Raw genomic sequence first — 25,321 nt, forward strand, 5'->3', positions numbered from 1 at the left:
GCCTAATTTGTATTTTGATGTTCATATACCCCACGATGTGAACAAAAAGGTGGCTAATGTCTGCAAAAACTTAAGCATACCGTGGACAAAGTCTACCAAAACCCCACGAAAAATTATTAGAAAGTAGGGCCAAAAACGTCTCTCGGCCAAACTTAGGTCTTTTCAACTTCCAAAACTCTCTAAAACTTCTAACTTCGGACTCTCTAACCTTCTCTCGGTCTCTCTTTTTTTTCTTCAACTTCTATCCTCCATTCTTCTTCAACTTCTATCGGTCTCTCATCGTCACCAAGAAGCGTGAGAATATCGTCACCAAGAAAGCGGTGAGAATCTGACTCTCCCAAATTTCCATTTCTCGGTATTGTTTTTTGCTCTATTTAAATTCAATTTTGGCTGTAAAGTAATTGTTTTTGCTTTATATCATTGGTAGCTGTTGATAGAGTTCACAAAAATAAGAAATTGCAATTTTCTTTTGCAAAATTTGGGGATTTTAGTGTAAAAGGAAACTCTCAGATTTGTTCGATGAGGCTAGATATCAAATTTTTCTTGGCCGCAACTCAAGGTGGTGGAATCTAATTTTTTAGCACGTTGATCATGATTGGAAAGAACTCTTAGTTGGCAGCCTAGATCCCAACCTCCACAGTCACATGATCCGCCCGATCTCCATCTGTCGAGCAGAGGTGAAGGTAATCCCGTAGGTGACAAGCCATGAACACCACTAGGAAGTACAGCTAGAATGCTAGAAAGGCTTTGACTTCCAAAAAAAGGTCCATTCATTACATATTCAATAGAAGAGAGTTTCTTATCAAGTGATTTCTCTCGCATCCTCATGCCCAAAAAGTCTTCACGGTTATCAATTTGCTTTGTCTATCAACTTTTTTAGACTTGCTTCCGCCTCTTCGAACCTTGATAACAATGGCTACAAGCTCCACATTTGTTAGGAAACTTGATGTTTCTTGATCTGCCTTTCTAGGTTCAACCTCGAACAAAACAAACTCTCTCACCATTAGTTGATTTTCTGAATCAGATCTCATGGACTTGGTGCACCGAGAACCATTCACTTTCATTTGACCGACAATGTTAGGAACATAGTCGAGACTTTTAGCTTTACTTCCATGGCTCATCCAACCACCACTTTTTTCTTACCTTTATGGAAGGAGTAAAATGTGTATATCCAGCCGCAATCATACTTCTCGGATGAATTAGTTTTCCTCATTGTAGCGGCAAGAATGTCACCAAGTTATTGTCGACCGCAAATGTAAACCAAGGAAGTCCATTCTTAACGGTGACACCGCAAAAGCGCTTTGCACCATATTGCTTTCCTTAAGAAGCAAGAGAGAAAGAAAGAGAAGGAAGCCGAGTTGAACATAAGATAGAGTTTTAGTTCCAAAGAAAGCCCCTACTCCTAACAAGTTGGAAAGTGAAGTTCAAGTCAAAGATAAGTTTCTTATTTCTGATTTTTTTCTTTTGTTCACCATGGGCTGTTAACGATTGGTCATAGCTTGAAGTTGCCTTTCAGCTTTCCACGTGGTAATCGAAGGTAATGAATCGGTGAGTGGGCGCGACATAAGCCTTAGATGAGTCTCACGAGAGTAGTACAGAAAGTCCCCCGCATTAAATAAACTCTTTCTCCCTTGCGAATAGGTTCCCTCCCTAAATTTGATTTCCTCCTCTACGGTGCATCCCCCTCGCTATGAGTTCTCATCGAATTGAGCCAAGCTAGCTTCTCCACATGAGCTAGGTGCCTAATGGTACATAATCACACTCACATCACCACTTGCACACACTCACACACTAGCTAGCAGTAGTACCCGCATCACCACCCACACTTTGACTACCAAATCCACACCACTACACCACCAAATTCCACCACCACACACCGCACACCAACAATCCACATACACACCGCACCACCAGTCCACACAATGCAAACCACCACACACTTTACACCACCAGTTCACACACTGCACCACCAGTCCACACAATGCAAACCACGCCACTAGTCCCTAAACCCATGCCTTCAAAGTTCGAGTGAATAGAGATTCTAAGAACTAACCAACGGACATGAATAAAAGTCATTACCTCGGCTCGCAAAGCTTTGCTTCAAGTTTCAATTGGTTCTCTAGTTTCTTACGCCTAATCCGCCCCTCGGCTACCATAAATTGTTGACAAGCTCTAATCCGGCCTTGTATTTTCGGCTCCATGAATGGATATAACTTAGAGCTGTTGATGCTTGTTTTGTAACTGCATAAGCTTCAGCTAGAAACTCGAGAACTCCAAAACTTATTCTCGCTACCCAAGAAACAGAGCACCCAAAAATCCAAAACGAAATCCATCCGAACTAAACAAACACCACTTCGGAATACCCAACCATACAAAAAGAAACAATTTCTATAAGCAAATAAGAAAAAATAAATCAACTGAAAACTTGTTCAAACTTTTCCGCACAAAATGAAAAAAAATCCTCCATCCAATAACACGAAAGTAAACATAAATTGACCGAATTCAATCAATCACGATGACAAAGAAGTTACAATTTTTTCACACCAAACATTAATGTATTCAAACTAGATTACACTAGAATAACGAACTAAGTAAATTAGAAATTTCAATACCCTAACTTGATTTCAAATTAATCACAAACTTTTATGGCGTCGATTACCTTTCTCCATTAAATCAATCGCATCTTCGAGCTCCTTCTTCAAATATCTTTTGCCTTCGGATACTTCAATCGTTTAATGGCTTGACAAGAAGAAATTTCAAGCTTTAGATCTAAATACTTCAATCGTTTCACGGTGACCGACCAACCATCATTTTTCTAGATTTCTCACGGAAGTCGGTTTCTCCATTTGTGATATTCAAACAAAAATTAACCTTGAACAAAATCATCTCAAGGAACAAGAATTTATACTTTAACGCCTATATCCCGTCACTATTTTTTTTAATATTTAACGCTGGGTTTAAATATCATCTCAAGGAACCGGCAAATAAAAAACAACCTTTAATTTGGTTTTAATATTTTATTAGCTAAAATATTTATACTTTAACGCCTATATGCCGTCACTATTTTTTCCCGAATTATCTAAAGAAAAATAAAATAACTTTTTGATTTATTGTGACGTTAAAAACCGAATACTGACGCCTAATTACCGTCACAAAATTTCTGACGCCATTTTGGCATCACAAATCCTCAAAAACCTCTGTCACAAAAATCCAGTTATGGTGTAGTGTATGTTCTGTTGTGGTTCCACTACTACATAAATTTGAGCGAATCATTCGAATAGATTTTGTATCACACTGCCTGCCGTGTGTTTAGTGCTTTTCTTCCCCCAATATAGTAGGTGCATTGATCAGGTGTTTGCATTCCTCAAATTATAATTCACTGAACTGCTTGGGGATATTTTTCATTGAATTCCATGTGAGGTCCCAAAATTATATGAAATCCCATAGCACTGTCTCGATGCGTCAAAATGTGGTCCAATGAAAGGTTTAGCAAGGTTTTAGCTCTCACCAAATACTTGCCTTTTAGTAGCCCTCGTAAAACTTGTAATGGCCTGGTGATGGCATGTAGTTGCCTATATAGTGGCCCCGGCACAATTTTTCTTAGTGGCTTAAGTTGTTTGACTAAAAGAATAAGATATGGAGACTATTTTCGTTACATAAACCGGTTTTAGAAACTTATGCCTGTTGTTTTATTTTTATTTTTAGTTTGCAAGTTTGCTTATTGTTAATTGATATATTGGCCTAGTGATGGCATGTAGTTGCTTGTATAGTGGCTTGGCGGTTCATGTTTACGGTTTTGTTAGTGGCTTAAGGTGTTTGACCTGAATGAGTAAGAGATAGAGATCAAGTATCGCATATAAACTGATTTTAGAAGCTCTTATGCCTGTTGTTTTACTATTAGTTTGCAAGTTTGCTTATTGTTGATTGATATATTGGGCAGAACGCCTTCGATCGTGATTTGCATGATTTTATCTTGCTTAATCACCTTTTTTTCATGTGTATGTAGTACTTGTGTATTGAATTTCTCGACATTGAGTATGGATAAGCCTTGGATGACTATGGATAGACTTTTCGATGAATACGAGGAAGGGGTCAAGTATTTTATAGAATGTCTTTGGAGAGCATGCAGCCCGCATAATCTTAATTTCATAAGATGCCCATGCCTTAATTGTGGGAACCACTTGCATCAGAGTTTGGACGATATCAAGGATCATCTGTTTCATGTTGGTTTTGAAAAAAGTTACAGAACGTGGATATGGCATGGGGAAAAGCCTCACAGTGGAAAGTCCCGAAGTGTCGACACGCATGAACCTCCATGTCAAGACTTTGATATGGAAACCCCATGTGATTTTGGGGACACGGTTAGAATGGTTAATGATGCATATGAGAGTTTCACGGGGAATCCTGAAAAGCTTTGTAAATTGCTTGAAGATGCTGAGAAACCTTTGTACAAAGGTTGCAAAAGCTATACAAAGTTATCATCCCTTGTGGAATTGTTCAACTTGAAAGCCAGTAGTGGGTGGTCAGACACGAGTTTTACCAAGCTATTGAAGGTGTTGGGAAAAATGTTGCCGATAATAACGAAGTGCCACAATCCATGACCAAAGCTAGAAATGTTTTGTCTACGTTTGGAATGGAAGTTCAAAAAATACATGCATGTCCCAATGATTGCATACTTTACAGAGGAGATGAGTACAAGGATTTAACTAGTTGTCCAACTTGTGGAACATCGAGATATCAGGAAAAGAAGGGTAAAGCGCCTGCGAAAGTTTTGTGGTACTTTCCGCCTCTCCCAAGGTTTGCAAAGATGTTTCAATCTTCTCAGACATCAAAGGATTTGGTATGGCATGCAGATAGAAGAGTAGAAGTTGATGGTCAAATGCGTCATCCAGCAGATTCTCCAGCATGGAAAGAGGTTGATAAAAGGTGGCCAGAGTTCGCTGAAGATCCAAGAAATCTGCGACTTGCTCTTTCGACAGATGGGATTAATCCACATAGTAATCTCAGCTCTAGGCATAGTTGCTGGCCGGTTATGTTGATCACTTACAATCTTCCTCCATGGTTATGTATGAAGAGAAAATTTCTGATGCTGACAATGTTGATATCAGGTCCCCGGCAACCTGGTAATGATATTGATGTTTACCTTAGACCTTTAATTGAAGATTTACAGGCTCTTTGGAATCCCGTGTGGGAGGTTTATGATGCCTACAAGCAAGAATCTTTTACATTAAGGGATGTTCTATCGTGGACGATCAATGATTTTCCCCGCCTTTGGAAATTTAGTCAAGTGTAGTGTCAAGGGATATCTTGCTTGTCCAATATGTGGTGAGAAAACTGATTCTACAAGATTGAAACACTCGAATAAAACATATATCAGTCCCATAAAAAGTTCCTTCCAAAAAATCATCGCTATCGGCTGCAAAGGAAGGCATTTAATGGTCGACAAGAGTTAAGATCACATCCGCACCTGCTAACCGGAGAGGTGATTTCGTGAGAAGCTCAAAGGGATGAAAGTTAGATGGGGAAACCAAAGCTGGTGATTCCAAAGCCAAAACATCAAGAAAGAAGTCAAAGGCATCCAATGAAGAGTCACAAACACGAGAGAAGCGACCTAGCACTTCGATGAGAATGAAAGTGGTAAATATTGGAAGAAGAGATCCATATTTTTGAGCTTGAATATTGGGAATTCTTGCTTGTCAGCGACACAACTTGGATGTCATGCATATTGAGAAAAATATTTGTGATAGCATCATCGCACACTACTTAACATTAAGTACAAGACAAAAGATGACCTCAAAAAAGTCGCCTAGACCTCTTAGAAATGGACATGAGGAAGGAACTAGCACCGAGAAAAGGGGAAATAGGACTTATCTTCCACCAAAGATGTCATAATGCTATCTAGAGCTGAGAAAGTAATAGCTTTTGCAACACTTTGTGAAACTCAAAGTGCCGGATGGATATTCTTCACATTTTAGACACCGCGTGTCAATGCAAGATCTAAAAGTGTATGGTCTCAAGTCTCATGACTGTCACATATTGATGCAGCAACTTCTTCCCCGGGCATACGATCGGTGTTGCCAAAACGCACGGAGGTATACCATCACTTTCGGTTGTGTTTCTTTTCAACTCTCTTTGCACCAAAGTAGTGGATGTGTCAAAATTAAAGGAAATTCAAGACAATTTGGTCCTCACTTTATGTCTCTGGAAATGTACTTTCCACCATCGCTCTTTGATGTCATCATGGTGCATCTATCCGTTCATCTTATAAGGGAGGTTGAGCTTTGTGGGCCAAGATTCTTTCGTTGGATGTATCCATTTGAGAGGCAAGTACACGAAAATTGAATTAACTACTTTCAATAATTTAGTAAAGCTTCATCAATTTGATTGTTTGTTTGTTTGTATTTTCTCTTTTTTGTTACTTTTTGAATATTAGGTTCATGAAAATACTAAAGGGCTACGTCTGAATCGAAATCGCCCGTCGATGGATGCATTGCTGAAAATTATATCCTTGAAGAAGCCGCTGAGTTTCTTAGCGAAAAGTACTTATCCGGAGTGAATGCTTTGTGGGAGTCCCATCGGTTAGAAACATGGATACTAATGATACGGAGAAAGAAAATACAATTTCTAAGGGAAAGCCTCTTGGTGGTATGAATGTTGTTGTTGAAGTCGACGAAGACTTGGGAGCAAGCTTCATCAATGTGTTTTGGCAAACACTAATGACGCTTCAACCTTATATCGAAAGCGTTAGTATAGGATTTTGTTTTTCCTTATTTCACCTAGACAGATAATGGTGACCAAGCTTTTTCTTAACTTGATAGGAAGCATATGGAACACCTAAAGCTTACTTATCCTCGTAAGTCACCAAATGGTATCAAGATGAGCACACTCGCGACATTCATTTATTGATTCACAAAGGGTAAGATTATCTGAAATTATTTTACATCTAATACAACTTTGCTAAATTCGACTAAGATTCTTGGATAACTTGGATAATCGAGGTTAAGGAGGAGGCAAAGAGCTACCGTAACAAACTTTCAAACACCCCGAAAGTTATAGCTCAAGGACCTCGTCGAGACGTTCTAAAGTGTTCAGCTATGTTATTGGTGGATACCGCTTTCATCTGAAGGATCATGAAGCTTCACTAGTAAACCAAAATAGTGGTGTGGGTTTAATGGCTTACAACAAAGGCAAATTTCAAGTGCCAAGGATAAGAACCCGTTGTTTGAAATGGGTTACTACGGTGTTATAACCGAGATATGGTCGCCGACTATCCGGTACTCAAAGTCCCAAAGATTTAAGTGTGACTGGGTTGACAAATGAAATGGCATCAAAGTAGACGATTTGGGTTTCACTCTGCTGACCTTGGTAGAATTGGACATAAGGAAGACCCTTTTGTGATGGCCTCTCGTGCCAAGCAAGTCTTTTATGTACCGACCAACTCGATCCAAAATGGTCAATAGCTTTGAGGACTCCCCGAAAGAGACTACCTTGAGGAAGGGAATGAGGATGAGCTAGATCATACAAGTAGTAAAGTCTTTCCGGATGTCGACTTCCTTAGTTCAAAAAGCATCAAGATCATCATCTTATGCTAGTAGATTGTGAGGGGACTTATGTCGAATTCCCTACCTCAAACGATTAAGTTAGAGCATGTTATGATTTTTTCCTTTCTATGGAGATGTTTGAACAAGTTTGTTCCTTTATTATTTGACTATTGAATATTGTTATTAAATGTGAATTGCACCTACTTTGATATTTATATTTGCCTTAATACTTTAATTCATGTTATGGATGATCATTTGTCTTATTATTGTTTAATTAATATTGTCCAAGTTATTGATACCTAGCTTATTTCATATGTTGTTATTGGTTCAAGTCTTCATGTCTATACTTGGTATATAGGAAATCAAAGATGGATCCAGAGAGAATTCTGATTCGATTCAGATATGGGAGTTGACGAGACTTCCGATACACCAATGGAAGTTAACAATACACAAGCTTCAAGTGTAGAAAGGACAGAAGAAGAGGAGCAGTTCAATGCAAAAAGATAACAAAATGAGAGGGGGTGAACTATTGAATGTTCAATACAATGAAGATGGTCAACGATATAGGGAAGGCGAAAGGATTTGGCAAGCTACTCAGTTTGTTAGCGGAGTCCCGAATCTCTATTGTTGATTATGAAAATTGGCATGTCATCGGAGATGAAGTGAGAGACTTGTTATGGGATAGTATAAAGGTAAATAGCTCGGTTGTAATACTAATTGTCTAATTAGTCTTAGTTTATTGTAACTTTATAGCTTATTCTTATTTTATAGGCCAAATTCAAATTGACAGTAAGACGAAAAAGAAGGGTGTCGTCCTCGGATATTGGTGAGAAATGGAAAGAATTCAAGAGTCGGTTGACTAGGTACTATATCACTCCCTACAAAGACCAACCCGAAATGCTTTTGAAGCCGCTAAAAACACGAGAAAAAATATTAGACAGAAGATTGGGAAAGATTTGTGAAGTCAAGACCGACACCAAAATTTCAGGTTAGGATAACTTATTTTTCTTAGTTTGATTGGTTTTGGATAATTGTATTCATTTCGGTTAACAAGCATTCTATCTTCTGATACTTCCTACTGCCTTCATCCCTAAAATCTCAGCCCATGTGCTATTACTTTATGCTGGATTTTCTACTGGGTGTGGGTGTGGGTAGTAATTTGGTAGTCTCTTTAGTCATAGTCCGGGGCGAAGTCTCACAGTCTAGTCTAGACGCTTGCTAGATAGCAGCTGCTACTTCCTCTCTAAAACAGGTGCTGCTAGTTAAGGAGGTTTTCCTAAATAGTAGCCAACTTTTAGAATAGTATAGAACATTGATACCTTGTACTTTTTAAAAAGATTAAGCATTTACGGGCATATCTGATTTAGTGTTGGTCTTTGTCTCTCATTCCCCTACTATTGATATGAATTGCCATACTTGCCTTTACGCTTATTGGCCTTGAATTGATTATGAGTATTTTTTCTTAGAATGGCGAGGTGCCCCTTCCTTAGTCGATATGAGTATTTTTCTTCAAGATGCATCTTAAATTGGATTTTCTATTATTGATACTAGTTGATTCATATAAAAAATGACAACCATGCAAAATGTGTCTATACTTCCGTACCGTGTTCACTTGGGGTGGTGTATTGTCCGCAGTGATAGTGGCTGATTGTGAAGTATTGTGCGATTCCTTAGATTGTGAAGTATCTGGTGATACTTCTGGTACCATTCCTTAGACTGATTGTGAAGAGTATTTGACAGTGGATAATCCGAAGACTGAAGAGTATAGATTGCACATTCTAACAAGTGCCTGAAAAGTTTGTAACTCCTAATGAGAATTTGTAAGTCCATAGGAACTAGCAACCACTAGCATATAAAGACTCGACTTGAACCATGACCTCCTAGGTTCTAGACAGCATGAACAATCCCCTACGATAAAGATGGATGATATACTTTTGGGTGTAAATTGTGCGAGTCCATGCGTCAATCACAATTGTAGTAGAAGTTCTTATTAGAACCCGCTTAAAAGTAAACAAACGTAAGGTTCTCACTGCTATAATGAAAAAGAAAAATGGTTTGTTGCAACCGTGGTGGAGGGTGTGTTATGTTCGGAGACACAGTTTGTTGCAACTTGCAACTGTTATTATCAGGATGAACACGCTTTTTGTTGCAACCGTGTTCATACCGCGATTTAACCGTATATCTCGACTAGCCGATATGGGGCCATTCGTAAGCCAAGGACTGCCTTCCTTGCTTTGGTTGTTTGCTTCATCAACAGACCGCCTCAACTAGAGCGAATCGATGAAACTAGATCAACTGCTGAAACTCGCTCTATTGCATCTTCTGAACATGAAACCTATCGCATTCTTTTTTAAGGCTAGCGACACATACCTAGTTCTAGTAAAAAATCTCTTCTTGGCTTGGCACCTTGGCTGAAATCCATGTTCTTTCAAGGGTTCCAGTTTCTTTGGTAGCTTTGGGCAAGGCGCAAGATTTCCATAGCCCCAAAAAGGCGAAGGAAGAAATACATTGAGAGGAAGTGAGCGAGGGATACAATGTGTTTTCACTTCGAAATCACCTTAGTTCTTGATATGTTATGGAGGGTGTGTTATGTTCGGGAGACACGGTTTGTTGCAACGTGGTCTATACCGCGATTTAACCGGTTTGTTGCACCTTGATATGTTATGGGCCATGACCAACTAGGTGCTAGGCCGTGAATATAGCAGACTTAAGTCTTTTGATCTCTATCCCTTTAGAAACAGATAATGATTAGTTGAGGAGTTATCATATTATCAAGCAAAAAAAAAAAATATTAGTTTTGGAAAATAAAGTTAGAACTAGAACTAAAGTACAAAATAAGAGAATCCATCCACATGTTTGGGTCGCCGAAAGGCGAAACTTTCGGAATACGAGAGATAACCCAAAACTGTAGTCGACTAGCCGATATGGGGCCATTCGTAAGCCAAGGACTGCCTTCCTTGCTTTGGTTGTTGCTTCATCAACAGACCGCTTCAACTAGAGCGACCGATGAAACTAGATCAACTCAATAAACTCGCTCTATTGCATCTCCCCGAATCGCAAAACCTATCGCATTCTTTTTTTTTAAGGCTAGCGACACAGCTCCTCAGAGTCCCCTTTCGGTCAAGTGGCGTTTATCCTTCCCTTTTAGTCGAAAGTAGTAAAACCCCTCTCGTGGTGGTTCGACCAACCCAATATGCAAATAGGTGCCCTTTGGTCGCTCCTCGATTCGAAAAAACAAAATACTAACCGAAAACGAAAAAGAATACGGGTCGTGTCTTTGTTCGATGCTAAGCCCGAAAGCCCTTAGAGTCTGATTTTTATGCCATTATGGAATGCAGGGGTTTTAGCTCACCCTTGCTTCTTTGGATGCCAATCGTCTCTTTGTTTCAAATTTGATTCTCGCTACGGATGAAGATTTGGATACTGAGGCATCTTTCTACCATAAAAACGAGGGTTTATCACCGCCGAAATGAGGCTAGAGTTATGATTCTCAAATTGAAGATCGGTCTTCTCAAGGGAGTCTTTTATGCCGTCCGAAATCCCTTGTTTTCAATCTGTATATCCAACCCCAAGAGTGTACCGAGCGAGCACTAAATGAAAGGGTGTCAATCCTCTATACTACGGGATACCGCCTCTATGAATCTATCCGCGGATAGATATGTATGAGTGACTATGCCGATCCTTATATGTTTTGGTCCAACTGATCGGGCAACTAGTCGCACCTAAACCCTTAACACACCGAACGCAAAAGGAGGAGTTTACTCGAACTAACACACCGGTAATGACTACTCACAAGGCAAACAACAAAGATCGGCAAGGAAACCACACGAGAGCTTCCCTCGCTTAAAAGAGGACTCGATAGCTACTAGCTTTTGAAAAGACCTATACAAGGCTTTTCTCACAAGATTTCTTAACTCACAACGGGATAATCCACAATCTAGCGAGGTATTTCAACAGGCCTTCTTCGGTTTAAGGAAAAATAGAAAAAAAAGCTTGAAACTCAAACTTTTTTCTCTTTTTTTTCTATTTCGCATCCATTTTGCAACTTCTTTTTTATTGTAAAATAGTTGTAGCTGCAATGAGAGTCACACCTAAGTGATTATCCTTTATGAGGGGAAGCTTATTAGTAGGGGCGAAACGGCTTTAGCTGTCTGCTTTACTTAAGCCGGTAGGTCTCGTTCAAAAGCCACTTTAGTTGATGTGTCCCAATCAATGTGCTCGGTAATGATGTTGTCATCGCTGATGCTCAAGTTGCTGAAGTTTATTTTCGTGTCTTCAGAAATTAGGAGTTCCAATTTCAACTCCAAAATATCTGATTTCGACCGGTGCATTTGAGTTTGCTAAAGCGCTTTTGGCGCCAAGGGTGGACGGGTGGATTTATCTGCCATGTCCGCTTTCGTTGTTTGCTTTGCTTTACCATCATCCATATGGTCTGATGGCTATATGTAAAAATATCCATTCATTACGAAGGTTCTCTACCTTAGTAAGGATAGGTGGTGGAGGTTATAGGGTCCTTGCCAAACTCACCATACAAGATCTCGCCACTTTGAGCTGGTTCTTGCTATGTACACACCAAGCCTCGGTCGGGTCACAATGACTATCCATTAGAATTGTGGCTTGGCAAAGTGAGCTTTAAGCTTCCTTATCTTCGAGGTTTCATTATCTCCTTCCTTCTTAAAGAGATGAAACCTTCGGATTTTTGGTGGCTCCCGATGAATTATTTCCAACAAAAAGAGTCCGGGACTCCCTTTGAGTGGTCTTTGCTCGTGAACCGGATGAAGGATTGGCTTCGCACGCCCATTGGTACTGGAGTGTCGCGAATTCACCGATGTTTCCTTAAGTGACTTCTTTTCTGCATCGGTCTATGAGAAAGAATGGAGGATCGACGCTTAATCGAGTGAGCTCATTCGCTTTGGTCTTCTCTCGGAAGATCTATGATTTGGTAGCGTAGAAGGGTGTAGCTTGGAGCCCGCCATGTCTTCAAGAACACCTCCCCGGATTTCGGGATGGTTACTAGGAGGAGTCTCGGGCATGGATTTCTTAGTCGAGCCTGATGGTTTAACCCAACCTAGGGCTTTGAAAGGGATCATCATAAGACTTTAGCGCACCGGGGAAGGACTACATATAAGCAATTAATAAACGATACCGAATTAACCGATAAAGAGACAAAACTAACAACTACCGTAAATGAACCTAAACTAAAGACGGAAAGAGTCACTCACTGAATACCTATTTATTAAAGAAGACCGAAGTTAGTCCTAAAGCCGAAAAGACGGCGGCAGAAAGCCGAAAAGGAACAAGGATTGTTTGTTACACGACTTATCCATTTCACCGGCTAGCCGAGGCTAGCCCGCACTAACAAGGTCGAATGAGACAGCTACTAGTGGCGGAAGGAAAGAAAGAAAGAACAAACAGAGGGAAGCAAGCCTATGACAAATGGTTAGGAAGGTGGGTCAAGGTTTAAGGAGCCCGACGGTCACCAATCACTGCCTAGGGCCTTCCTCGCGGTCGCAACTCTTTCCTCGTCAACAATCCCAATCACTTGCTTTGAGACAAGCTATCCTCCTATTTCAGATCGCTTCGGTTGATGTCTATTATGCTCTTTTTACTTCTTAGACTCGCCTTCCAGCTCAAACTAGCCAAGACTCCTATTCCGGTAGTGTTTTTATAGTCCTTTGCTCTTTACAAACCCCCGACTCGTTCATTCACTCGCTTGATTCAGTCTCGCTCGGTTGTTGATTAGTTCATCGGTAGTCGATGAAGAATAAGAAAGAGAGAACGATGCCGAGGCTGAAGTTGAAACCTAAGTCAAAGTTCAAGCTAAAGCAGGTGCCTAAGTCGATGCCTAAGCCGGTGTTGATGTCTTAGAATAGGGAACACCAAGTGAAAGATGCCATCCGAACTTGAGAAGGGGGACGAACAAGCAACGGATGAGCGTACTACCGAAAAAAGCCGCTGCTTGTTCCCCAACGACTTGTTCACAACTTCAGTCCGACTTCGAAGGATCTTGGCTTCTGCTTTGTAGGCTTTAGATAAAAAGTGCCTCTTAGCGCCCGGTAGATTGAATACCGTGCTGTCTTGATGGCAAATAATACCGGCGACTTATTAGTTAGCATTAAAAGGATTTACCTAAAATCATGCTTTACCTAAGGATTTCCATAGTTCTACCTTTTCTTGAGGTAATTTGGTTCCCATAGGTAGATTGGTCCCTCCGTTATCATCTAGTAACCGGGGCTCTATTCGCTAACCCTTCTAAAAAAGAAGGAGTTCATCCCCCTAAAGCTTAAGCCGAGCGGTTAGGAAGATGATTCCCATTAGAAGAGAGAGAAAGGAAGGCAATCAATAAAGACATCAATCAAGGCTTTAACTCCTTTTGTTAGCTCTCCCTCAACAAAAAACACTACAAGCGTAAACCGAAGAGAAAAATCAGAATAAGCAAGCTAACCCAAGAGAAAAAATCCTATAATAAGCCTCTTACTACGGAAAATCCTAAAGATACAAGAAGAGATACTATACCGCATTGCCTAAAGAGACTTTCAAATTACAAGTGGTCACACCTCAAGATACTAATCCAAAGATACAACAAATATACCAAAGCCTAAAGATAAACAAAAAAAACCTAAAACTAAAATTAGAGAAACCAATAAAATAAAGATACTGAATCCTATGATTCGACAAAACTACAATACCTTTAAGGATTAGAGAAACAACAAGAGATACCAAAACCTAAAGAAACTAATCATATGACTAAAGATAAAAAGCAACCTACTATATACAATCACAAAACTAAAGCTATGAATAAGAAATGCAAGAATCAAAGAAGAAACAAAAAGAGAAAGAAAACAAAACCTCCAGTTAAGAAACAATGAGTGTTGACTTAAGAGGCAAAAAGGGCTATGGACTGTTCGGTAAGGACAATGTAAGCCTTGAGAAGGAAACAAGACAGGATTAGGATTGCTATTAAACATTTGACTAAGAATCCTCCCTACTAGTGATCAAAGGTTTGCACTTTTATTCCATCCTCCATTGATCACCTTAAAGTTTTCTCGATGGCTTAACGAAGTCTTTTTCGTCTTCATTAATGAACTTGCCCCCAGACCCTCCCGAAATCAACAATAAAGATTCCCTTGTAGACATCCAATCGATCATTAATCCTTCTTTCCATCCCATATCCTTTAAAGCCGGCTGCGCTTACTAGTACTAGTAAACTATTAGATTTTGCCACCGCTACCGACTCGGATCTACGGATAGCCTTTCTAGTGATGAGAGCGATGGGATACGGTGGTTTCATTCCCCGGGTGGCGCTAGAAGAATGGGACATTCAAGAAGGCTTGAGGCTAGAAAAGAGTTCGTTAGACCAACCCAATATCTCGTGGTGGTTCGACCAACCCAATACATGGACAACAACATTACATGTTCATTCCCCACGATCTTGCATTCCCCTCGCTCCAAGAGTTATTATCAGCTTTTTTTTTCTTTTCTCATGAGGTCTTTAGTCCCGCTTTGGTCATCATAGCAGCCAGTTTGCTAAATTTAGATTTAAACTGCGGCTCTGTTAGTGTTTATAGTTTATATTGAAGTCAAGAAACTCTGTTACATGGTTAATAAATATGTGGATTGCTTCCAAAGATGACATTAGCATTCAAGGAGTGTCGCGGGGAGGAGGGATTCTCACAAATCTCTACTCATGCCACTCATTTATGAAGCGTAACTTCTACTACTCGGTGTTCTCCTTTAAACCCATATATTGTTTTTTATTCCTACCCATATATTGTTTTTATTCCTAAAGACAACTAATTCCATGTTTTCCAGAAATTAGCAAACTTAATTCACAAAGCCGAGCAGCAAAAGTATATAATCACGGACGGGAAGACGGGATTTGCTGATATTGGAGAACAATTGGTGAGTACATTGTCTGCGTCTCGACATTTATACACGTAGGCACTTTGTTAATTTGTTTGGGTATGATAAACCTCTAAGAGTTTCGAAGACATGCACCGTATTAACCCTGTCGTTTGTGTGATTATTTTGTAACCATAGAAAAAAGAGTTGGGACCATCCTTTAATGGAAAAAAATCGAAGGCCTTCAATATGGAAAAGAGCTTACTCAAAAAAAGGAAAATATATTGAAGTAGCTACGGAAAGAGTGGCTGAAAAGATTGTAAGTTTTCTAATCGTTTATTATTATGTTTTAATGTTAGACATGAATGCTTGTTGTGATTTGGATTTGCTAAATCCTTGTTTACTTCAAAACTTAATTGAAGGATGTGCTGACTAAGGAAGTGGAGGAGGGAAAGGTAGTTATTGAAGGAAGTAAGGACATCTTAACTCTAGCATTGGGCACACCCGAGCATCCTGGTCGCACTCGAGCAGTTGGAAAGGGGATCACTCCCACCACATATTTCCACGTTAACAAACGTGGCTCAAAGGAACATGTTATGAAGTTGGAATCGACAATTCAGGAGCAACGGGACCAAAACTACTGTCTTCAGGAAGATGTTAGGTTGTTGTTGGATAGAGTCAGAAGGTTGGAGGACAAAGATAATTCCTTACCATCTGAAAAAATCTCTTCAAACAGCAATACGAGTGTCAATATTGATCATAATGATACACTCATCCGCAAACATCAATCTGGTAGATTAGTTAAAAATGCTCAGCAAGTAAGTTACTACTGTGAATGTTTCTTTTATTTTTTTTTATTGGTAACATGTCATCTATTTGCGCATCCTTCATCGTTGCATCTAGTGTTTGTGCAACAATAGTTTGACCCAACCATTTTATGCATTCCGACCTTCTAACTACAAATTTTATTTTTCTGACTAATAGTTGAAAAAAATTGGGAAGGCAGCCCAACCCCCATCAAAGCCCAAAGCAGATCATGGTAACAAAGCAAATAAGAAAACACAAGAAGGTCAAACACCATTTTCGAGGCCAACATCTGGTCTAGGACAGGCAAGTTGCATTTTACACGTGATATATATAATTTTAATAATGTTGCGTGGTTCTAAGATTATATTTCAATTGTAGGGCCTAGAGTGTAATTTGGCTCAATCTGATCGTGTGAACAAGACAAATAAGAATAAAACACGGGGTCAACCACCATTTCAGGGTCTAACATCTGGTCTAGGAGAGGTAAGTAGTATTTTACACGTTATATATATAATTTTAAAATGGTTCTAAGATTTATACTTCAATTGTAGGGCCTAGAGTGTAATTTGGCTCAATTTGATAATGTGAACAAGGCAAATAAGAAAACACGGGGTCAAACATTTGGTCTAGGGGAGGTAAATTGTAGTTTATACGTAATATGTTATTAAAATATAATGCCGTGTGCTTATTATGATACTTAGACATTTATATAGGAAAAAAAGAATGTTATTTGGCTGTTGGCCGATCAAATATTGTTCTTTGAAGGCTTGGTATACGAGGGAAATAAACGAAAAGAAATTCACGGTTACCCTTTGGGACTCGATAATGTTAGGTGTTATGGGTTGTATCGCTTGTTTAAAGAAGCCGGGCCGCCTTGCTCTTCCTATACAAGTGAATGAGGAGCTTAGATATGTCGCAGATGCTCTTGGCGCACAAGTTCCTTGGCCAAAGGACCATGTCTATTATAAAGACGACATTGAGGTAAATAACAAGATTCTTTTATATGAAGTTATATGATAGATTTCTGAATTTGGCTTCTCTTTTAATAATTGGTTGTTCTGAATTTTTAATTTAGGGAAGTAAAAATCAAACTAGTGATGGTCATAATCAAGGTGCAATAGATTCGTTTGTGGGATTCCTCAATATGGAGCTTCCAGGGGACCAAGGTTCGATACATTTTCCAGTAGGAGGAGAATTGTTTGGAGATAATATGGGTAGTTTCATTATGGAGAAAAGCGATATAATGGATGTATGTAACATGGGTTGGTTAGATGCTGCTATTTTGGTGGTATACATGAGGTTAGAATATCTACAAAATTTCATTGTTGGTGTTATCGTAAATCTTAGATATTCATCTTTAGTTTTAGTAATTATGATTGTTTTATTTTTTTTTCTCTAGGATTCTTTATGACGAATTTGTGAGTTGTCGTGATGTCGTCCGGATTTGTAAACCCTTTATCTTTCACAAGAGCTAATGGGAATGAGAAAACTCAAATTATCGTGGAGAGCTTGCAGAATACAAGTGGTAAAAGAGTTGTTCTTATCCCTTATAATCCGTAAGGGATATTGTCTTATATTTTTAATACTATCCATGTTTTATCATTTTCATTGAAATGTATATTGTAGTTTTAATGTCTAATTTTTCTTTTTAACCACACATGCATCTGATCTTTTGTAGTGGACATTGGGTTTTGATTGCCATTAATTTATCAAGGATGACTTTTAATTGGTTGGATTCGATGCATAATCTGCCCTCTAATGATATGGATATCTATTTTAACAGGTTTGTCATGAGTGTGTATGTATATGAAATAATTAGATCATTACGTGCTTATCTTTTACTTGCTAATTAGGTTTTACATTGATCTTATTTTGAAGTGCGGTCATGAAAATAGAAAGACTTGAAGGGAAAGGAAGTAAAGGTCCAAAGTGAAGTGGGAGAATATTATGGTAATAAACAAATTAAATTCTTATACATACATACTGTGTATTTGGAAAAATATATACTTATGAATATTTTCCATGTTTGTACTTAGGGCCCGTACCAACCTAGTAGTAAAGAGTGTGGGTATTACGTAATGAAGTTTATGAGAGAAATAATAGAAGCTTGTTCAGATAATTCTTTTGAAAATAAGGTATAATTCGTCATACACTAGTATTCTATATTTTGTGTTACTCTTCCTTTTTTAGTTATTATATACTTTTTGATTTTTGATCGTGCAGATGACAAATCTATCTCTCAAAGCTACATACACACAAGAGGAACTTGATGTTGTTCGACTTGAAATTCTTAGATTCATCCAGCATAATGGAGTGTTTGAGCCAAGCGTCGAGTCTTAGCTAGGTTTTGACCCATTCCAGTTAAGGTGTGGTGCTTGGTCTCACCATTTTTTTTTTATATTTTAGATAGAACAAATAGATTGTTTTTTGATTGATGCAACAAGTTATGTCATTATTATTTTGATAGAACAAGTAAATTTGGATGTTTCTTTCATTATTGATGACTCAAAAAGTTCAAAACTCTTTTAGCAATTCAATGTCTTCGTGTTGGACGTCTAAATTTATTTCTTTTGTTTGTGTTGCACTATGAATTGTTCATTTGAGCAATGTGTTTTTAAATCCAGTGTGGATATATATGGTGAAAATGGGCAGGTTGCAGGTTGAATGAATATGATTAGAATCAAATAATTAGGGGCTTTTATTTAAAAAAAAAAAAGACTATAAACCACGGTTTATATCAAACCGTGGTATATATTATATTTATTTCCCACGGTTTGTAAACGTGGTATATATCAGTTTATATAACCCACGGTTTATATCCAACCGTGGTATATATCATATTTATTTCCCACGGTTTGCAACATATAACCCACGGTTTGTATCCAACCGTGGTATATATCATATTTATTTCCCACGGTTTGCAACATATAACCCACGGTTTGTATCCAACCGTGGTATATATCATCATATTTCCCACGGTTCACATCGAATATAGCAGACTTTTCGGGCTATTAACCACGGTTTGTAAATTCTAATACCACTGTTTTACTAAAAACCGTGGTATATAAGAGATATTTTTCCCCACGGTTTTGTTAGAAGTATTTGTCACGGTGGTTGTTACCACGGTATGAAAACAGTGGCTAAAGGCTTTTTACCACTGTAAATAACAGTGGTATATGAGCTTTTTTGTAGTAGTGAGCACCCGTTCGTAGATAATCTTTGAAGATTTCACATAATGAGTCATGCATAATTTAAAGAATAATTAACGGGAAATCGGGAACTGGATAATCTTCGATGATCCCACATAGTAAATTAAACATAATTTATTTTTTATGTCATGTTTGCAAGGACACTACAGATGGATCAGTAGAAGTTTGTATTACACACCACATTGGATAATTATAAGAAAATCGAAAACTGGATTCAAATACATAACTGAGCTTAATGAGTAATTAATGGGAAATCGGAAACTTTATGCAAATTGCATTAAACTAATAACAGAGAATAACTAACGGGAAATTATAAATTGGATACAAATCTTTGAAAAATATTTAACGGAAAATCAGAAACGGTATGCAAATACATCAAAAAAACCTCAAATAATAATTAATGGGAAACCGAAAATTGGATGCAAATGCATTGAACTTAATTCAAAAAATAATTAACATAAAATCAAAAACAGAATGCAACTGCATTGAACTAACCTCATAGAATAATTGGTGGGAAATCGGAAACTAAATGCAAATGCATTGAAATAACTTTAAAGAATAGTTTATGGAAATCATAAACCGAATATAATTGTATCGAACTAACCTCAAATAATTAGAAACTAGATGCGGATGTATTGGACTAACCTTAAAGAGTTATTAGTGAAATCGAAACTAGATCTAAATGCAATGAACTAATCTCAAAGACTAATTAATGAAACATTGAAAAATGGATGAAACTGCACCGAACTAACCTAAATGAATAATTAACAAAAATTATAAATTTGATGTAACTGTATTGAACTAACTTCAAAAATAATTAACGAGAAATCAAAAACTTGATACAAATGCATTGAACTAACCTCAAAGAACAATTAACATAAAATCGAAAATTGGATGCAAATCGCATTGAACTAACCTCAAAAAATAATTATTAATGAAAACAAAAAACCTGGATGCAACCGCATTAAACTAAAATAAGAAATTAACTAACGGAAATCAGAAATTAGATGCAAATGCATTGAAATAATCTAAAAAATAGTTAACTAGAAATCGAAGTCGGATGTAATCGCATCATGCTCACCTCAAAGCATAAATGTCCACTTTTTAACCTTCTCACATTAGCAATTACGAGTAATTAGGAACCCAAAACGAAAGTGAGTTTATAAAAACAGACTTTTACATGTATGCAAACAAATTATAAACTATCGAACTAACCTAGAAAAGCAATTAACGGGAAATCAGAAACTGGATGCAGATGTATTGAACTAACCTCAAAGAGTAATTAACGGGAGATTGGAACTTGGATGCAAATGCAATGAACTAATCTCAAAGACTAATTAATAAAACATCGAAAACTTGATGCAACTGTACTGAATTAACCTTAATGGATAACTAACGGGAAATCATAAATAAGTAGATGCAATTGCACTAAACTAACCTCAAATAATAATTAACGGGAAATTGGAAACTTGATGCAATTGCATTGAACTAACCTCAAAGAATAATTAATGACAAATTGGAAACTGGATGCAACGTACTACATTAAACTAACCTCAAAGAATAATTAATAGAAAATAAAAAACTTGATGCAAATGCATTGAACTAATAATCCTAAAACATATTTGTATTATATGTAGGGAGAATAAATGTCTCAACAAATATAGTTTTGCATTTTAAATAGTGTTTATTATAATTATTTTATTGTAATTGGGAATGTCTTGCTATTCAAGTAGCTTCAATATTATCTTCGTCATATTGGACATTCTCACAAAGCTTCAATCAAACTTCTATTATTAAACCTAACAATAAAAAGAAGTCGATAAGTTTTATCAAGGCTTGGTGCTTCCTTTTTATAGAGAGTGGTCAAGAAATTTAAATGAGTAATTAGTATAATTTTCATATCTCATAGCTATGCATAGTTGCTAATATTTTTTAGAATAATTTAATATAATGACACCCGTTCGTAGGACACGTTCATGTGAAAAATCTTTTTAAGTGGGAGTAGTGTATTCTTTGAGGATATGGAAACAATCCATCTGTTTTAGTGATTTGTACACATTACGTAAGCCGAATGGTGATGATTTACCGCTAAATCACCATAAATCTAATAAAACTATTATACAAGCTAGATCGAGTTTAAAATAATTTTATTTAAAAATTACGGATTAATATTCTAAACCACAATGTGAAGAGGCTATCTCAATTTAATCCCTTAGTTTCCAAGTACTTATGCACTATAATCGTTGCTCACTAACGTATTTCGGTTTATTTTCAATAAAAATATATTCTTATTCGAAAATGTGCCGCTAAATCACCATAAATCTAAGAAAATTATTATACAAGCTAGATAGAGTTTAAGATAATTATATTTGAAAATTACGGATTAATATCCTAAACCACAAAGTGAAGAGGCTATCTCAATTTGATCCCTTAGTTTCCAAGTACTTATGCACCATAATCGCTGGTCATTAACGTATTTCTATTTATTTTTAATAAAAATATATTCTGATTCGAAAATTTGTGTGAGACATTTTGTAAAGCCTTTTCAGCACACAAAATATTTAATAGATCCCGAGCATATGCCCGGGTCCAAAATCTAGTACTATCTACAGTAAAATCTCGATAAGTTAATACCCTTAGGACCAGGCAAAATCCATTAATTAAGTGGGGTTTTAATTAATCGGTAAATTAATAATAACATTAATTAATTGGTAAATTAATAGTTATTAATTTATCCAAACATTTACGGATATTTTAAAGTTTATTCTAGAAATAATTATCCATGGTTTTGTACCATGGAGCCAATTTCACGTAAACTTGAAGGCGACAATGATGTTAAATTTCCTCTTGCAATATGAAAACACCACACCGGAACTTCTTAGCGCATTACGAAAGATTAGAGGTGAGATCCAGTTAGACTTAAATTTCACCAAAATAATAAGCAACACTAAACTCATAATTTAAGAAGGCATAATATATGGCCTCAATTGTATTGTTTTATTAATTTATGTAATAAATTGGGTTCACTAAACTCTACTTATGTTTTGAAATCTATTATCTTACAAATTTAGTGAAATTATTAATTTAGTCCATTGGCAGTAGGGGTGGGAATTTGGCCCTAACGACCCTAATCCGGCCTTGACCGACCCGACCCTAAGCCCTATAAAGCCCTTACAACTAAAGCCCTCACAGAGTTTAGGGAAGGGCCGACCCGGCCCTAATGCCTTCTAAGGCAGGGTCAGGGCTAAGGTTCTGAAACATAGGCCCGACCCTAACCAAGCCCTAGTTATAATTTTACTATAAAATACACAACTAAAACTATCCAACTCCTTGTTACATATTTTCAATTAAAATAGCACTGTCCTTTGTAATTTATCAGTTACCATATGGGTACTTCTAATAACTTGTCTTATATCATAAAAACTTGTAAACTTAATTGTTTCTATCTCACAACTCACGTACACCTCACAACTCCCCGTCTAACCTAGTCGCCAAGAACAATAATGAGCACTGAGCACTAGCCTAATGAAAAATAGGTTGACGTCAGTAAAAACTCATTCCATACTCTTATTTGTCTTTGTGTTCTTCAATGTTAAATGTAATTTTGGTGAGATTTGAGTACAAGAAATAACGGATTTATGTCGATTGAAAGCTCATTCCAAAATGTGTCTTGTGCATTTTAACCGTAATTTTGAAATATAAATATGAGTCTCTATGTACTTCAGTTTATTAGATTGTGGATATGCATTTTAAATTGTTGGACTTATCAAGAATTATTACTAGATTGGTTGTTATTCAAATTTCAAAGTGGTGGGACTTTGAGTTTGCAAATCTTTGAAATTTTTTTGTAATATAAATGAGTTTTAAAATTGATGCAGTAAAAAGAAGAAAATATATAGGCCCGACTCTAAACTGTTAAAAAGGGCTTAGGATAGGGTCAGGGCTTGAAATTTAGACTTATGACCCGGCCCGACCCGGCTTTATGGAGACTTTAAGGCCGGACTGATCCGACCCTAATAATTGAAAGGCTTTAAATATTTAGGGCCGGGCTAGCCCGACCTAGCCCATTGCCCACCCCTAATTGGCAGAGTCGGGACAACACAAATTTCATTAATTAAGTGCAATAATTAATTTATGACATTAATTTAACGAGGTTCTACATATATATTTCATAAAAATTGTATCCTGCCGAGTCTTACACGTAAGGTGGCGCGAAAAGATTTCCAATGGAAATTGGTCATTATTTACGAATAAATTGCAGGGAAGTAATTAAATTTTGCTGCTCAGATGCTGTTTCATCTTGTGTTGATGTCATTCTGACTTTGTTGGTTGGACTCCACTACTACTCGATAAGATGGAAGAACCCTATTGCACTTGCCTATGTTTCTTGCTTTTTAGAAATATCACCGCCTCTGTAGAAGGTCTGTGGAAGCTTAAAGGAGCTCGCAAATAGTGTGATGAGATGACTTGCTTCATCTATAATCTATTATATAAAGGCTAAATCTACTGTGTGCGAGATGTAGGCTATGCCCTCACATCTCGGCCACTCATCACAAAGGAGGTGCGTGTGTATTGTGTCAAGAAGTACTGATCAACGGCCCTCACTTCCTGCACACGATACATCTCGCGCACCGAAGTAGTGCTCTTTTATAAAAGAGTTCCTTCGATGTTTTTTCAAAATTGTAAACTTAAATAAAAAATAATCACGTCAATAAAATTTCAAGGACAATCGTGCCGAAGGCACAGGCAATGCCTATTGCCTAGTCTATTAATATTTCCTGCCTATGTCACCATTTTTCTGATTACTTCAATTTTGCTACGAGATGCATTGACCGACTGTTGAACTTCGTTATCCTTATGTCTTTCAAGTATTTTATGACAAATTGATCATTGTTTAAACTTTATTCTTATTGCTGCTCTCCAAATAGCAATGATTATTTGCCGGCCAGCTGCCACTGGAATTTAAAAGTAAACTTCAGGGAATCAATGCTTTTTTGATAGATAAACGTGGGGTGGGTCTCGAGTTCTCGACAAAATGCATTCAAATTTTATAAAATAATTCAGACCTATGATTTATTTAAAGTCAAATTCACGGAAAGTTTGGATCTGATCTGACTTTAATAATGCATGTGATTATGATCTTTGATCTGATCTGACTTTAACAATGCACTAGTACACTGGCACGTGGCAGTCGCCACGTGTACGGTCAGTTTTTAGTCGGGCAGCACAAACAAAATTTTAAAATTCGGTCAGTGGCAATATAAAAAATGACTGAAAAAATAGAGACAATGTCTTACTCCACGTGTGTGTGGTCAGCTGGATTAGGCAGGGCAGCCCGTTTAAAACCCGAGATATTGGCAAGGCGTCTGGTTCCAGTTTAAAACCCGGATTTAAAAAAAAAAAAAACCGTTTTAAACGTTTTAAATGCGTTTTAAACTTAAAAAACGTTTAAAACCCGAGATTTTGAAAATCTCCCGTTTATTTTATTTTTTATTTATTTTTTAATCTAAAAGAAAACACGAAGAAGAAAAAGAGATTTTTGAGTTTACTTTTTTGAAGAGTGGGCGTTAGATTGATTTATTGAGACAGTTTTATTTTGTTTTGGACTATTAATAATTAATTATAAAATTTAAAGGTATTAACTTATTTGTAGAACTTGATTATGTCATTATGGTTGGTAATTAGTAGTATCTTATTTAGAGCCGTGTTTTGGTACTGAATTTAAAACTTCTAGTATTTGGATGAGTAATGATAATTTGATACTTTCATGTATTTGAATTTTCTTTCATTTGTATTATTTTTATTTTTATTTTATATGTCAATTCTTTTTTCCACTCTTATAAAAAAAAATCAATTATTTATCTATTATATTCTTTATCATCGGTTTTACCGTTTCTTTTATGTATTGTGCGTGCATTATTA

General features: G+C 37.2%; 1 long non-coding RNA gene across 1 annotated transcript; it reads left to right on the plus strand.

The window, feature by feature from the left end:
* The first annotated feature begins 15,407 nt into the window (after positions 1 to 15,407).
* Positions 15,408 to 18,600, plus strand: LOC147482986 (uncharacterized). The gene is made up of 3 exons (XR_015203559.1): positions 15,408 to 15,443; positions 18,227 to 18,325; positions 18,414 to 18,600. It is a non-coding gene; the product is annotated as an uncharacterized LOC147482986 (long non-coding RNA).
* Positions 18,601 to 25,321: the final 6,721 nt, after the last annotated feature.

Source organism: Coptis chinensis, chromosome 8 (assembly GCF_015680905.1).
Source record: "Coptis chinensis isolate HL-2020 chromosome 8, ASM1568090v1, whole genome shotgun sequence".
NCBI lineage: Eukaryota > Viridiplantae > Streptophyta > Magnoliopsida > Ranunculales > Ranunculaceae > Coptis > Coptis chinensis.